Source organism: Fukomys damarensis, unplaced genomic scaffold, assembly GCF_012274545.1.
Source record: "Fukomys damarensis isolate Sample0158 unplaced genomic scaffold, DMR_v1.0_HiC HiC_scaffold_2, whole genome shotgun sequence".
Taxonomy (NCBI): domain Eukaryota; kingdom Metazoa; phylum Chordata; class Mammalia; order Rodentia; family Bathyergidae; genus Fukomys; species Fukomys damarensis.
The window spans coordinates 46,791,790-46,804,630 of record NW_022900914.1 but is presented as its reverse complement, the minus strand read 5'-3'; the positions used below and the strand labels follow the sequence as shown (position 1 = coordinate 46,804,630).

Sequence of the window (12,841 nt, the reverse complement as noted above, 5' to 3'; positions counted from 1 at the left end):
TTTGTTTGGAACCCTGTCTAAAAAAACAAAAAAAAAAAAAAAAACAAAAAAGCTATGAACTTTAAATCTTTTCTTAGTAATTTTTCATGGCATTGTTTGAGGTAATACTAGTAATTGTTGAAATAATTTTGAAGATGAAAAATAAAGGTCAAGATCATAGACCTGTCATAGAAACTGCAAACTAAAGACGGATATGAAGGACTGGGTAGGTATATATGCACAAGTTACCTTAAAGCTTCATACAGTCATAGACAAGGGATTTTAGAAGGTGACTGGATTATGGGGGATTACACCTGCCTTTTGTTAGGCAATGAGGTCTGATCAGAAGAGGCAGGTCACTGGGGACATAGCCTGGAAAAGTTTATCTTCCTCCCTGGCTCCTCCCTTCACTCTCTGGTTCCTGGCTACTGTGACATGAGCGGCACTCCTTAGTCATACCCCTTTGCCATGGTATTTCTTTTTTGGAGTCACCAACCATGGACTGAAATGTGAGCCAAAATAAACCTTTTCTCCCTTAAATCATGGCTCTCAGGTATTGTGTCTCAGTGATGAGAAAAATGAGTAAGATAGATTTTGACACCAGAGAAGTGGAGTCATTGCTTTGACTATACCTGACTGTGTAGTTCAGAAGCTTTTGGAACTGGTTTGCCAGAGAGTTTGGAAAAGTTTAGATATGTTGGCTGGAGAAGCAAACCTACAATGGTGTAAGTCAAGCTTGATGGGACATTGTGGTAGAGTTCAGAAAACCAGAATGTTGATAGAAATGCAGATAGTAAAGACTAGGCTCAGGAAGTTTCACTTGGGAACAAGGACTCCATTAGTAGTTGGACTCAAGGCCATGTGTAATATGTTCTTACAGAAAATTGTCTACATTTTGCTCATGTGCTGAGACTTCGCAGGAGACTGAAATTAAGCGTGGTAGACTAATCTGACAGAGGAAATTTGAAGGTAGCCCAGTGTCAAGGCTGTGGCATGGATACTGTTGGGTGCTTGTAGCCAAGTTTATAGTGAAAATCAAGAGCAAAAAGCCCGTTTTAAAGGTTTTCAGTTTTTCCGGAAAGAAAGTGACTGAAAAGATGAAACAGAGGAGAACTTGTTTGCTAAAAACATTGGTGTTAAAAAGAAGCCAATTACTTAGGTTCAGAACAACAGAAAAAATGCCTTGAGGGCACATGTGGACCCAGCAAAGACTTAACCTTCATAAGCTCAGAATTGTAAAAGTGAAAGGCTTTGCTTTGAGAAGAGAGCCCTGGAGCACAGTGCTGCAGAACAGCAGCCAGGGACAGGTTTCCATTCGTAGTTCTCAGCTATCTAGGCACCTGGAAACCTCTGCAGCCATGATACAAGGGTTCACAATTACTGTTCAAGATTGAGGCAGACTGTGGCATCATCCTTCTGGTGCTTGTTTTACAAATATGCAGAATGTAAGAGGTGCAGTGTTAGGAAGGCTTCCACCCAGATTTCAGAAGAAGGTCTGGGAAGCCAGGCTGTGTGCTCCTGAGAGGGCAGTGTGTGAATCTATGAGAGTAAAGCTGAAAGTGCATCTGAGACCCCAGAAATTTGGAGAAGCCAGAACTGTGAAACATCTGAGAAAAGCTGCAAGGAGTGAATAAAGCCAGTCCAGGAGAAAAACCATGAGGGCTAAACCACCAGCAGTGCCATAGGAGTGGAGTTCACATTTCATGGTCATAACTTTCCCCAAGTCTTGGACTTGGAGGTACAGGATTTAATGTTTGCCCTACTGGGTTTAGGTTTTGTTTTGTTTCCATTGGTTTCTCTTCTACTTTTTCTCCCTTTGGAATGAGAATGTTTATGTTGTGCCATAGTATGTCAGTAGTGTTTAATTTTCTTTTATAAGGGCTCACAGCTAAGAGTTTATCTGAAATCTCAGAGGAGTCTTTGAACTTTTCAGCAATGCTGGACTTTGGCAACTCTTAGAGATGGGATTAAATGCTTTTTTCTTAGAGATGGGATTAAATGCATTTTTCTAGAAGAGATATGCATGAGTCTTTGGAGTAGAATGTATGGACATCTAGATACTCCCTAAAGCCTCATGCAGTCATAGGGCTTTTGGAAGGTGAGTGGGTTGTGGGGTCTTACAGCTGACTTATAAAAGCTATTAGACTGTGGGTTCTGGTCAGAAGAGGCAGGTCACTAGGGACATAGCATGGAAAGGCTTTTCTCCTTCCCTTCACTCTCTACTTACCATGAGATAAGCAGTTTTTCTCCATGCACATCCTTCCACCATTCTGCTCTACCTTTGAGCTGGCTGACTATAGCCTAAAACCTCAACACATTGTGAACCAAAATAAACCTTTTCTCCTTTAAGTTGTGGGTGTTAGATATTTTGTCCCAGCAATAAAGAAAGTAACTAAGATGACACACATGCATATATACATATATAATGCACACATATTTTTTAAATTATGTATTATTTATTTTTAGTTAGAGTCAAAGATCTTTGGTCATCTTAGACATCATATATAGAATCTTTGGGTTGATGAGAAACTCTGAAAGCCACATCTTTTCATAGAAGAGGTTTGATTCAAAAGTTTTTCTTGCATTTCAACTCTGTAATTTCTTTTGTTCCACTGTTTTTTTTTTTTTTTGTACCAGGGATTGAACTTGGGTCCTTGCACTTGCAAGGCCGGCCACCGAACCGCTGAGCTAAATCCCCAGCCCTTGTTCCACTGTTAAAAGCCTAAGTTTTTTAGTTGAGCAGCTGGTCTAGCCTAGACTGGAGGGATAACTGTATTACAACTAGAGTGAGCAGATTCCTTACTTGAAAACATTCTTGTCTCACTCCCTTTGCCTCTTGGAGAAACATTTAGGTAAGAAGAAGGGTACATCTAAATCTTGCAGACTAGACCAGTGGTTCTGAAGCTTGGTTGCACTTAGAAATAATGCAGGTGTTTTCTAAAAAGCAATTTAGATTTTAGGAGTCCCCACACCAAATCATCTGAATTAGAGACTCTTAGAATGAACTGGGGGGCAGTATTTCTGCATTTTTAACAACTTCCTCAAAGGATTTGTGTAGCCAGCAGGGAATTGTGCTTCAGATCAGACCAGTGCTAGTCTCAGGTGAATTTTGGTACTGGGTATCAAACTCAGGATCTTGTGCTTGTTAGGCAAGTGCAGCACTACTGAGCTATATCCCCGGTCCTCAGGTGCATTTTCACCAGCCCGTGAAATAAGAAAAATAAAGAACACATAGTATTTTTCATAAAATTAAATTTATTCAATTTAACAAATTATCCTTTGTGTTGAATTAAGGATTTCCTATGTTTTTTGGTGATTGGCCTTTTAGTGGGCTGGAGAATTTAGCTCAGTGGTGCCTGTGCCTGCCTCATAATTGCAAAGTCCTGAGTTCAATCCCTGGTACCAAAAATAAATAAATAAATACATATATAAATAAATAAAAATAGGCTTCTATAAAATGATACTGGTAAGGATATTTTTACCATCCTTACCAGTTAAAAATTATAGTCCTGTGTTCAAAATATTTTTTTAAATTTTATGGTGTATGAATCCTTGGAGACTGAGTACTTCTGATCTAATCATTCTTAGAAAAATTTTTTTCACTTAAAGATTTATTCGTTGGTTTTACATTTTATCTCCTAAATGACTTCTTTGATGTTTGAGAGATGTCTTCCCTCTGAAGGCCTTGCCACAGAGTCTGCATTCACAGGACTTCTCTCCTGTGGGAGTTTTGTGTTGTACGATGAGAGTTGATTTCACACTGAAAGATTTTCCCACATTTAAAGTTTCTCCCCTGTATGAATCTTCTAATATTTAATGAGTGGTGCCTTTTGGATAAAGGTTTTCCCGCATTCATTACATTCATAGGGCTTTTCAATTCTGTATGTTTGAGGGTTGACTTTTGGACACAACTACTTTTTTTATTTGAACCAGGGATCAAATGTGGGACCTTGCACTTGCAAGGCAGGTGGCAGCACCACTGAGCTAAATCCCCCAGCCTTTGGTTGAAGGCTTTTGCAAATTCATAGCTTTCATAAGGCTTCTCTCCAGTGTGAGTTCTTTGATGCACACAAGGAATGCTTTCTGTATAAATATCTTGCCTTATTCATAGAGTTTCTCCCCAGCTTGAATTTTCTGCCTTTTATTAAAGGCTTCCTTATGGTGGAGAGTTTTTCCTTGTTGATTGGTTTCAAAGAATTTCTCTGCAGGTTTAGCTTTATCAAGATTAGAATCGAGGCATAATTTCCAGTATGACTTATACCCATTATCTTTCTTACATAGCTTTTGTTTTAAGTGAGAAAGTTTAAATTATGTTGAGCACCTTCTCCATGAATAATATTTAAGGATTTTTTGTCTTATATAAACAAAGTCTGTGCTCAGATATATGATTTTCCTGCATGTTTTGCATTTGTGGCCCCTTTCATCCTTCAGTATTTCCTTGTCTCTGAATGCAGCTTGTTAACAGGGGAGGGGAGGGGGGTTGTCTTGTCTTCCCTTGTAGTTATCTATCCACCCATCAACTTGCCAGACTTCTTATAACAGTAGTTCAATACATGAGGCAAAACAGATACATCTGGAGCAGCTCCTCCTCTGGGTTTCTGTCTGCCCCCCAGGCCTCTTCTCTTTGTCCCAAGCTGAAGATTGCATCTGATTGGGCAACTACATATCCCACGGATACCAGGTGGCTGTAGTTCTCGAACACAACATCCCTGTAGAGGTTCTTTTGAGCAGAGTCCAGCTGCTGCTACTCCTCCAGGGTGAAGCCCACAAACACATCACTGAAGCTCAGTGATTCCTGGGGCATGGCCATCCTGCTCTGCTGGATGGAGGTCTTCTGTGGCCACAGGCTGGGGCTTCTCAAGCTATCAGAAGAAGCTGGGGTATAGATAGGCTGGAGTCTGAAGTTGGTAAACAGTGGTTCAGGTATGCACTTAACTAATTTGGGACAGCTGTTGACCTTTCGGTTGCTTGTTCTTGATCTGCAGTGAAGATAATTGCAGCATCACCACGGCCAGACTATCTTCTGTGTCAGGTCCCTGTAGATCAGCTGCAGAGGAAATAGCTTGTGTTAGCAGGGTCCATCCTTCCTGGTCTGCGGAGCATTTCCGCTTCAGAAATTGTTTTTAAAACATTTAGAATATGGGTCTGTAGAAGGTCTGAAGCCCTTGGGGCTAGACGAGACTCAGAATTCAGAAATTTTTAGGTTTTAGAAAGATGCATTCTGTTATTTAATTCCCCCAGTGAGACTGCTCTAGCACCTTTTGTCACACATTGATATTTCTGAGTAAAGCAGGAGTATTCACACTAAATGGGATAAATAAAGGTTATACATAGCTTCGTGTTGGATCATGTTTTATTGTCAGCTGAGTTTTGACATGAAGTATATGAAAATCTTTTAATTTTGCTTGCTATTTTGGGAATTTTAAGTAAGAGATTTATAGACCTATTTGATGGGGCCAGTTTTCTCATTTTAAGAGTACCGGCGAGCTTCAGATTAAATGGAGCCTTATATGTTTATGGCAGGGATAAAATTTATTTAGCTTTAAACACACCAGCAGGTGATGTGACCTTGTTTATATTTTCCTTCCAAAGAATTCAACTGTCCTTTTGTTGCATAGCATTTTTCTTCAGCCTAGCTCCCTACCCCTGTTTGCAGTACTTGAGGAAAAAATCAGTTTGTCACCATAGCTCTTCTGGAGCTAAACTGAGTATTGGTTAAGAGCATAGCATGGGTTTTGGAGTCAGGAAGGCCTATGTTCTGGCACTTCCTAAGTTGTATCCTAGGCAGGGTGTTCAGTGAATCTCCAAAAGACAGAATTCATTGGAGAAACAGATCAAATCAGTCATTGCCTTATAGGATTATTGTGAAAATTAAGAGAAGGAGTTATTGAAGTACTTAAAGGAAATGTCATTTTATTCTTATTCTTTCCCCTTGGTTTTGGGTAGATTGTTTATTTCCTTTACATAACATGGATGTCTTACAGGGCCTTCTCTTTCCCTTAGAAGTCTCAGGGATTTTATCATAAGTGCTTTCTCAACTCATGGCCTGCTTTAGTTTCACTTACAGCATAGACATAAAATCCTGACTTTTCAGTGGTTTACACACACACACACACACACACTCACAATCCAGAGGCTCCTAAATTTTATATGAATCTAGTAGTTTACTGAAAATTGGAGGTCTTAAAGGCAGTGATGGAGAACCTTTTAGAGACTGAGTGCCCAAACTATGACTTAAAACCCATTATTTATCGCAGTGTCAGTACTGCAATTAAACTTGAATATTGAGTGTTAGTTTAGAAAAAACGCATACATTAACATCATTTGTCTTTAAAGAAAAACAAATAGCATATATGCCATAGGTGTGATATCACTGTCTTAAGGTACAATCCTTATTACAATTCAAGGCCTTTCACCCTCTGAAAAATACCATATTGGCTTACTTTTATCCTTCACTGAATTTCAGGACTGTACTCCCATTAGCCAGCGAAACATTTCCCCTTCTCCTAGGGAATAGTTTTGCCCTACCCTGGTACCTCATGGACACATATTTCTTCAACAAATTAACTTTCAAAGAGTTTCTCCCACCTAAAATATCAAAATATCTTGAAAAGACTTCTACCTTATTATATACGTAAGATGTATGAGTTTTCTGTACCTTATTACATATTTATGTTGCTTGGCTTCCCTCTCCTTATATTGATTTCTGTGGAAAAGGAATCCTCTTTCCCCAAAAAATAATGTCAGATAAAATGGAAATAGCCCCTTTTGGTAATTTTTGTTGGACTCCGTGTTATGGATTTCTTCCAATTTAGATAATCTCACTGTGGCAAGCTTTATACCTAGCCTATAGCATGTGAGAAGAATATTATAGCTACCTGGTATTATTAAGTACTAAAATAGTAAACAACAAATTTCCTAGAAATGAAGTTTTCCCCCTTGAATAACAGATTCCAGAACTGAGTTCTCTCTAGCTGGGAGGAATAGCTGTTCAGCCTCAGAACAGCCTGAGAAGTAGAAAGCCCACTTCACAGGAATGTATTAGTCATTTTCTGTAGCTATTATAACACATTACCACACAGAGGTGGCTTAAAACATAAAATTGATATCTTCACAGCTCTGAGGCAAGTAGTCCAAAATCAGTTTATGAGCATGACCATGTTCCTTCTGGAGACTCTAGGTGATGATGTGTTCTCAGCGTCTTACCTTCTGCTGACTGCAAGGCTTTGTTAACTTGTGACTGCCTCACTCTAATTCTGGCTTCTGTGGACACACTGCCTTTCCTCCTTCTGTCTGAAATCTCCTGCTTTTCTCTTATAAGGACACTTATCATTAGACTTGGGGCCTACCTGGATGATTCTTGCTGATCTCCTTATCTCAAGGTCCTGGATTTAATTACACATGCAAAGACCCTTTTTCCAAATAAGGTACACTTCACAAGTTCTAGGGATTAGGACATAGACATATATAAGGGGATAGGGGAGCTTCCAGTCAATCCACTATGCTGGAATTCTGTCTTGCTTTGATTTCTGTAATGCCACTGTCTTTTGGTTTCCTTCTCAACTCTAGCTTCTTCTCAGTCTCTTTCCATATTATCCTTCTCCTATGCTTGATTTTTAAAATGTTCACACATATCAGAGCTGGGTCTCAGCTTTCTTTCATCTCACTTTGTACTTTTTCCTTAGGCAGTATTTCCCAGTTCCATGACTTGAGTTACCACTTATAAATACTCCAAATTTCTATGTTTAACCAGACCTCCTCTTTTCTTGATGCATATACCCAACCTATTTAACATCACCACTTGAATGTTTTGGAGGCATTGCAAACCTAATATGTACAAAATAGAACTCATCACCCTTTCTTCCCCACTCCCCTATCACTACTAAAGAAAAGTTTTCTCTTCCCACAGAGTTCCTCAGCTCAGTGAATGATGTTACCATCCATCCAGTTCCTTGTACCAAAATTATCTTTGATGTTTTCATCACCCAGGTTCCCCACATCCAGCCTATTACCAAAACCTCCTAAAATTTTGTTGTCCATCTTCTTTCACTGCCATCATTGTAACCCAGCTAGCCAAAATATTTTCATCTGGATTAGAACATTAGCGGTCATACTGGTCATATCTCTTAGTCTCTCCACTCTGTTTTTCCCAGAGCAGCCTGAATAATCTCCAAACATAATTTGAATTATGTCACTGTCTCTGGACAACTTTGTACAGTGGCTTCCATTGCTTTTAGAATAAAATCCAAAATCCTTTGTGTGGTCTCTAAGGTCCTGTATGAGCTAGCCTCATCTACCTGTTCAACCTTATCTCTTCCTTGTCATTCTCCTGCTATATCCATACCTACTATTGGAGGATGCCTGACCAGTTATTGGGGGATGCCCAATTGCCTGACAGAAGGTACAGCAGAAGATGAAAGAATAATATTCAAAGAATAAAGAATTATTACTTGGGGGGCTGGGCTCTGATCTTAGCTCCCTCCTGGCTAAGACCACCTGATCTTAGCTTCTTTCCTAGCTAAGACCATGATCTCTGCACTTGTCTGCATTTATTGTTTACACAACATAGCAGGAGTGTAAAGGCAGATGTAAGGAATAGCATGACTTAAGGTACTAATGAGCCAGGCTATAAAAGGGAGGAATAGCTGCATTTTTGTGAAGGATAGGTCACAATTAACAAGCCACCTGCATTATCTTTAGCTAATGTTTGATCTGGGAGAATGTCTACACAGAGTCATAATTTCTCAGCTGTAGTGTTTTCTTGCCATTAGAGACACCACAGTATCATCATTGAAATCCCAGTTCTAATTGTTGGCATAGGGAATTCTGTCTCCATATACTAGCCAAAGGTTCATTTGGCAGGTTGCATGTAGGCCTTGCATTGACTCATAATTTTAATCAATAGAAGTTATAAGCCAATTCAGTAATATATTAAAGCCTGCTCAGTGCGGTTTCAAGCTGGTCTCTTGAACCTACTTTCTTTTAGTCCCCCAGATGTTCTCCTGCTGCTGAGTCTTTGCATGTTATTTTTTTCCCTCTTCTTATTGCTAATTAGTTTACATTTTTTAGATACCAGTAAAAATGTTGTCCACTCTAGGATTAGATTGGGTCCTCTGCAGTTTTCTAGTAGGCCCTCTTACCTCTTTTATAGTGAGAATCATTATTATTCTTAGTTATTTACTTGTTTCTCTGCTGAGAGAATGTAAATACTGCCAGGGGAGTGACTAGTTACCCTGCCACAGCACCAGTCAAACACAGTGCCTAGTGTAAATAGGCACTCAGATATTAATGAATGAGTGGGCTGATCTAATGACCTGAGTTGCTAAGTTATAGCGAGAAAGGGCAAAATCTCATTAAAACTGTTATCTGTAACCTTTAATTTTTAAAATGGTATTAATTACATGGAATGGAGTAATGAAACTACCTATATAGGAGACAATAGTAGAGATTAGTTTTTAATAGTCTTTTTCTAGTTAATTCAGTCAGAAGTCCCAAATATTCTTTACAGTCAGACTGTTAGCATGGAGACAGTGTGGGTTTATAGCTTCTGAAAAATCTCATTCAGGTCCAAAGAATAGCTAGTTTTTAGTATGAGAATGTTGGATCTGAAAGCCTTGAGTGTTCAAAGTGTTGAACTGATGACACATGTATTCTTGAAATATCCTAGATACATTATCCTAAAACAGCTTATCCCAAAATTTAGGAATTAAAACAACAAATATTTATTACAGCATACTTTCTGTGGGTCAAGAATCTGTGAGCGGTTTAGTTGGGTGCCTCTGCCCTAGAGGCTTCTGTGAAGTTGCATTCAGGCTACCAGTTGAGGCTGCTATTTCATCTAAAATTGTGACTGTAGAAAGGTATACTTTAAGCTCACAAATGGCGTTTCATTTCTTTGTCATGTGGGCCTGTAGCATAGCCAACAATGTGGCAGCCATTCTGATTCTTAATCCATTTTACAAAACCAAGCATTTTCTCCACCTCTGGAAGCTTTGGACTTTTTTTTTTTCTTTCTTTCACTGTACTAGACTTTCACGGGGATATGCCTTGATGTGGTGAGGATCAAGTGAAATAATGACTCAAATGGTAAAATGGAACTTGCTAGAGAAACATTGTATTCAAGTATGGTAAGTGGAAAGCTGTGGGAATAGAGAATATTACGTGAAACTGGAAACAGGCAAATCTGGGACATTAAAAGCGATGATCCTATTTTGCCCTGTGTCTCTGTCATGTTGAAAACATTCCTATGCCTCCATTATATGAAAACATTCATATAACTCCTTGGGAGTTACCAGTCTCCACAAAATCATCCTGTTCCCTATTGAATTGAAAGGGTTAATAAAGTCAAGGAACACTAAGTACCAGTTCACTCTTACAAACAGTAGGCCCATAAACCAGTCTTGTACTTAAACTAACTCAGTCACACAGAAGGATTTTGTAACTCCAGAATTTGGTACTCTTCTTGGTCTTACTGAAGCACCATATGAATGGTTTTCCTAAAATGAGATTTAATAGATTATGTCCCTTAAATCACAGCATAGATATGAAAACTTTATTAAGTTTTTAAACATTATACAATTACATTGTTGTTGGATTCCTGCTGTTTGGAGAAACCAAACTTTGCAGTTGTGTGGAAGACAACAGGTGAATGAGATAACATACAAATCAACACTGAGAGAACCATTTTCCTAGTTAACAGTACCATATGTGTGGTTTAGTTTTTGAAGTATTTGCTGTAAGTTTAGTAATTCCATGATATTGAAGGAAAACATACAGTACTCAGTTTCACCTGTTGTATGTTCACAGCACAGATCATCTCTGTGATCCCAAAATGTGTGAGGTTTTCTCCCCACCAGCAGGCAAGCGATCCAGGAGATCTCAGTAGGGCATCCTCTCTCCAGTTCCGTTTAATTCTGACACTATGCTTGGAGGTAGCATCAAATTCCACAGAATGAGAGGTTAGTCCCAGCAGACTGGCTCTTATTTCAGATGCCAGTCAGAATTTCTAGGTCTCTGAAACTTCTGACCAACTGGTTTGCAGTTGGGATTCCCACAGCTCCATCCTTGGGTTTAATTAATTTGCTACTGTAGTTCAGAGAACTCAGGGAAACTCTGTGTTTACTAGTGTATTATTAAGGGTATTTTAAAGGATACAGATAAATAGCCAGAAGAAAAGACATGTATAGAGAAGTTTGAAAGAATTCTGAGCCCAGGAACTTGCATCCCAGTGGAGTTATTCTATAAACCTCCATATGTTCAGCTACCCAGAAGCTCTCCAGACTCAGTCATTTTGTGTTGTTGGTTTTTTTTAGACTTTATTGAATAAGCATGATTAAAGTGTGGATAACCATGTAGCAAACTGATTGGGCAGAATGCATATGTGATCTAATGTTAATAGATGGAGTGGGGTGATCCAGCAGAGCCTGTCTGTTGAGATTTTTCTTTGCAACATTCCTTCCTCCCTGCTATGGCACAGGACCCTTTCTAAAGAGAGGATCTTATGATCTACTATTACACAAGATAGGTCAGAGAATTTCTTTATGGCCAGCTCCAAGTCAGAAGGGGGAGTGGAGATTATAGTTTTAGTTTCTGTGACCTGGTATGAAAAAGAAATTCTAGTTTCTGTGCTTCCTTTGGGAGAAATGAAAGGGTAAAAGGAGAAAGGGAAAGGGAAAAAGGAGAGAAAAGGAAGAGGAGAGGGGAAGAGGGGAGGGAGAGAGGGAGCCAGAGAAAGATGAAAGAAAGAAGTACTCTGTTTCACCTCTGAAGTCATACTGAAATGACAAACACTATAGGAGTTATGAACTGGGAACCATGGATGAAACCCAGATTACACATATAAAATCACAGGTAACATCCCCATGTTGAGTTTATGGTAATTTTCCATTCCTTTTCTCATGAACAAGTACATCCTGCAATTTGTTCTGTCTGCTCCACCTAGTTCTTAAGTCATCTGAGTTATTCTGTTCTTTCTTTGCCTTCTCTTTTTCTATACAATCATACGCAGTCAGGATTTATTTTTTGGATGATGGCAGATGTTTTAGAAAACTGAACCCTGATTCTCTGTGGATGATTTCCATATTGTTGGGGAGAAATCACTACTGGCTGTAAACAACTGCCAAATAAGTTTTTGGAGATATAATACCATATAACCTGCTGTCCAGGAAAGTTAAGGACCTTTAAATCCCTATGCTTAGGAATACATGCTTACTTATGGATTTGCCCTGGCATTTCAAGAACACTTGCGTTAATTGTTATGCTGAAAATGGAAGTGGTAAAAATAAAAAACTGCACACTCTATTATTTTCTTCCCCAGCCCTATGTAACTGTTACTATGAATCTATTTTGGAACAGACAGTGATTACTTTTGACTCTATCTAAAATATATTAAACAGGGCTAGGGATTTAGCTCAGTGGCTCCAGTGCTTGCTTTGCAAATGCAAGGACCTGAGTTCGATCCCTGGTACCAAAAAAACAAAAACAACAATAAAATATATTAAACAGATGTATTTTATACCAGGTCCCCTTTGTGCTCACTTCGGCAGCACATACTAGATCCCCCTTTTAAACTTATGATTAATTAAATAAATTTTGTTTCAAATGAAATTCTTTTAGAACTACCAATGAGTTTTCCATTTATTCTTTACTTTTCACAATTCTGCCTTGTCTTTCTATGGGATTACATTTCTGATGACCATCCAGGTAAGGAAATTGCAGAAACTCTAAAGAAGCTAAAACAAGTTTTTAGTTTACCAAGAAGCAGATAAAAAAAAGTTAGAGTGTTGACTCAATGGAAACAAGAGGAAAATAATACCTTAAAGAAAATTTAAAGAAGCCTCAAGGAGAGTCTGGGTGGGGATGG

General features: G+C 38.8%; 1 protein-coding gene and 1 pseudogene across 2 annotated transcripts in view; one reads left to right on the top strand and one right to left on the bottom strand.

The window, feature by feature from the left end:
* The window catches only part of Paip2b (poly(A) binding protein interacting protein 2B), a 34,764-nt gene that overhangs the window by 11,880 nt on the left and 10,043 nt on the right, over positions 1 to 12,841 (top strand). The window lies entirely within an intron of this gene.
* On the bottom strand, positions 3,759 to 4,789 carry LOC117285694 (annotated as a pseudogene).